The 4,104-nt window shown below is 37.7% G+C and overlaps 1 non-coding gene across 1 annotated transcript; it reads left to right on the top strand.

The window, feature by feature from the left end:
* The first annotated feature begins 580 nt into the window (after window positions 1-580).
* LOC106538990 (uncharacterized) lies at window positions 581-3,824 on the top strand. Its single transcript, XR_015695804.1, has 3 exons — window positions 581-726; window positions 1,753-1,797; window positions 3,722-3,824. It is a non-coding gene; the product is annotated as an uncharacterized LOC106538990 (transcript).
* The last annotated feature ends 280 nt before the right edge of the window (window positions 3,825-4,104 follow it).

The raw sequence follows: 4,104 nt of genomic DNA, 5'->3' as shown, positions 1-4,104 counted from the left end.
GGCCAGCCAGGAATGGGATTTGGGGGTTCTCCAAATCTCACAAAATCTTAGCTAGAGGTTTTCCCGAACCCCTGCAAACCCCCAAGAGCCCACCCATGTGGCCCAATGTTACCTAGATCAGCTGTCCCCAATCTTTTTGGCACCATGGATCAGTTGCCTAGAAGACAATTTTTCCTTGGGGGGTGATGGTTTCAATTTCACTCATTCATCCCCTGCTCACCTCCAACTGTGTGGCTCGGTTCCTAACAGGCCCTGGACCGTGGCCTGGAGATTGGGGACCCCTGACCTGACCTAGATGACTGTCATGCCTGAGGCAGGAATAGAATTCATAGTCTCTTTCTTTCTAGCCTGATGCATTAACCGCTAGACCAAACTGGCTCTTGAATTTTACTTCGGTACTAAGGTGACCATCATCCTCTACCATACTTGGTTTAGAGATGGGATTTAACGAGAACTAAATGTGAACATCTTTCTCAGTTTCAATACAACTGTTGGTGTTAATTTGAACTGCAGCATATTGTGAGAACCTTTGATCTAAAATGGGAACTTTGTGCTTTGCTTCTAGCAGCCTCACTTCAGATAACCTGGCAAGATTCTTCTGCCTCTTTGGAAGAAAAACTATTTGAATCACTATTTGGTACAAATGCTGTTTATCAGACCCACAGAAATGGCAATGGCCCCCTTGTAGTGAATATCACAGTGATTATGTCTAATGTACTAGATGTGGTATGTATGATAAAATTTAAATATTTGTAAATGGTCATTAACTAAATACTCTGATCCAAAAGAAAATAGAGGCTTACTATGGGTTTAAATTGTTCCTAATTCCAATGGGGAATTAAAGAGTGTTTTTTGTTGTGTGTGTGTCTCTGTCTCTGTCTCTGTCTCTGTCTCTGTCTCTGTCTCTGTCTCTGTCTCTCTCTCTCTCTCTCTCTCTCTCTCTCTCTCTCTCTCTCTCTCTGACAGTGCTGAAGTCTCATCCATGCAATACTTTTATTGATCTATGCTGAGATTCCTAGCACAATCAACTTGGAAATGTCAATATTATAACTTACAAAGAGCATAAATAATTAATTAATGGAAGGCTTTGCTGTCTTCAAGCTGGCTAGTAGGCATGGAGGCATGGAGGCATTGCACTTGTACCCAGTTCCCTGGAGTTTCTCTGCTTCCTCAGCTGTAAAGTCACAAATAGCCCTTCATCCGACTCTACAAAGAGAGAAGTTAATAGAATTTTCCTTCCTGCATTCCTTGCATTTCGCAATATTGTTTTCATAGTGAGAGATGATCTGTGAGAATTGGTAGCAAGGAATATATTCCAAAGAAATGTAAGGGAGCATCTTGGAGACATGTATGTGCTGCAGAAATGCAGCTGAGTTTCCCCAAAATCTAACAATTCCAGTAATTTCATAGAGTTAAAAGGAAAATGGCTTTTCTTGCTTTGAGCAAGTGCTGAGGGAAGGAAGCAACTAGATAGGCGATGAACTCTGTGTCACAAAAATTGTTCATAAATAAGACATTCTGCGGGTAAAATAAAAATCATATCTGAACAACAGAGTACCTTGGGCAATATTTAAAATAATAGCTTTTTTTCTTTTTGGAACCTTAGTATCTGAAAATTATTCATTTCCTTTCTGTTCCGTTCCATTCCATTCAATTCCATTTTGCATTTTATTATGGATTTTCCAAAAGAAAATTCAATGTGTTTGTACAAACAAATGGAAGGAAAATGACCATGGATTATTCTTCCATTAGGACATCTTGAAATACACCATCACATCTGTTCTGGTCCTGAATCAGGTAATGCTTAATTTTTAAAAAAATACAGTAATTGGGAAGAGACAAGGAAGGCCTAAAACAGTGTGTACAGCATGAAAATCTAAATATTGTTTAAAAACCATAAAACTCTTTTGTCAAATTATTTATTTTAATATGACAGAAAGAGAAAATTACACCATGCATGATAAACTATATTCATTGCATGTCAATTACATTTAGATTACACACTCTCCTCATTTAGCAACCTTTCCATTCTCACATTAGTTCATTAAGTAAAATGGTCACTAAGTGAACCCATGACTGAGAGGGAGAGAGATCCCTGGTTGCTGCTGTCTCATTCAGATACAGTTTGCTGGTACAGTTATGCCAGTGTTGCCTTCACTACAGCATGCATTGTTGTCAGACCCACAAAATTTGATTGTGTTAAATTTATATTTACCACCAAAGAAATAAAGGGAGACTAGTATAGATCTATTTTAAGCTATTTAGCTCTCATCAGGTAGCCATATCCTTCTGGGATTCAAAACCAGGCTGCTTACATATTAAGTAGATGTATTACCCTTGAAGCCACAGGTTCTCCTACCTCTGTCTGCTATACCAGGGCAACTTTTATCAGGGCAACTTGGTCTACCGAAATATGGGATGGCGCATACTGCTCCCGCTTGTGAAGGCTCCTGGATTGGGGCTGAAAGGTGAAAGCGGAAGCAGTATGCTCCATCCCATATTTGGGTAGACCAAATTGCCCTGATAAAAAACACAAATGTGATCATAAGTTCATCCATTGGTAGCAAAACATATTTTTATTATAATTTTTTATTTGCAAATGGTTGCTTAACAAGGTAGTTTCTAAATAAGGAGTGAATGCAAAGGGAAACATTTTTTTCTCCTGACTCCACCCACTTCTTTATTTTGGAATCAATTTTTTTATGTCGAGTCCTTGGCACAGCACACATAACCCACGCTTGAACTTGAAAATATTATATAAGTGTGCTTTGAACAAAAAAGAAGAACATTCTAATCCTACTCCCCTCTTTTTGCATCCTGGTAAATAGGTGCAAATCTTTAATTGCAATGGAATGTAAGATATAAAGAAAAGAATAAAAGAAGAATAAAAGAAGACCGTTTGCTATAAATTTTATATGTATATAATAATAAATACCAAAAGCACATTTTCTTGCAGTATACAGTTTTTAGCCCCAGATTACACCACATTATTCAGAAAAATGCATAATTTGACATTCTGATTTGTGTAATCTGGAAAGTGTAGACTGGAAAATGTGAATTAAATGTTTCTATTTTTTTTTTTCCTTTTGTGTACATCCCATACGGTTTTTCCAGCATCCATTTCTAGGTGAATTCATTCCTTTCTAACCATTGGATAGTCAACTTTCTTAAAAATCTCATCCTCAAACAGCTCATGTATTAAAAACACCATTGACTTTTCTTCTCCTTCAGAGTATATTGCAAACATGTTGGCTCAATAATAATTTATTTTCCCCATGGATATTCTTGGAGCTGTACTTTGGGCAGAGAAAATGGGCAGAAAACCCATTACAGAAAGGCCTTAGGCCCAAATCACTAGCCATGGGAATAGTAACTATGGCAACTGAGCTTGCCTAAAATTATTATGCAATATCTATCATGCATTTAGACTTAATTTTTCTTCTCTTAACACTAACTTCATCCTAACACCCATGAAAAGATTGTCCATCACTCTTTATCCAGCATACATTGCTAACTCAAAAGGGAGCTCTCATTGCCCATGCAAATTGATCTCCATTCACACCTTCACTCTTTAAAATCCTAATCATGGGTCTAACTTCATCACCTAATGTCTCCAGGATGGCCAAGCTGGAAAAGGGTGCCTTAAATTTTAACATGTTCGGTGCCGGGAATGGGAAATGTGAGAATGAAGACTAATATTTTCTCTTAATGAATTATTCAGTCGTGGTATAATGAAAGATTAGCTTGGGATGAGGAGGAATTCCCCTTCAACACTGTCACTGTGCCTTGGAATTCAGTCTGGACTCCATCCTATACAGTTCAAGAAGCGTAAGTAGCATTAAAATAACAGTGTCCATAATAAGATACATTGGAAGAATGTTCTGTAGGATGACGTAGACATGAGACACATCTATTTCAACACTCTACCTGCAAAAGAGCCAGTTGGTGGTACTGTAGCTAATAGTAAGCTGTACCTATTCCCCAGTATTTGATCACAATAGCCCTATGTCTAATGTTTTAGCAAACTTACATCCATTCTCACCTTTATATTTGGATAGGATATTATACTTCCTCCCTTTCTCTCCTAACTTTTAATACATATTT

The sequence above is a fragment of the Thamnophis sirtalis genome, unplaced genomic scaffold, assembly GCF_051295495.1.
Source record: "Thamnophis sirtalis isolate CommonGarterSnake01/CBP01778 unplaced genomic scaffold, rThaSir2_p1.2 scaffold_3, whole genome shotgun sequence".
Lineage (NCBI taxonomy): Eukaryota > Metazoa > Chordata > Lepidosauria > Squamata > Natricidae > Thamnophis > Thamnophis sirtalis.
Note: the sequence above shows the minus strand (reverse complement) of the source record. Positions and strands in the feature narration are given on the sequence as shown.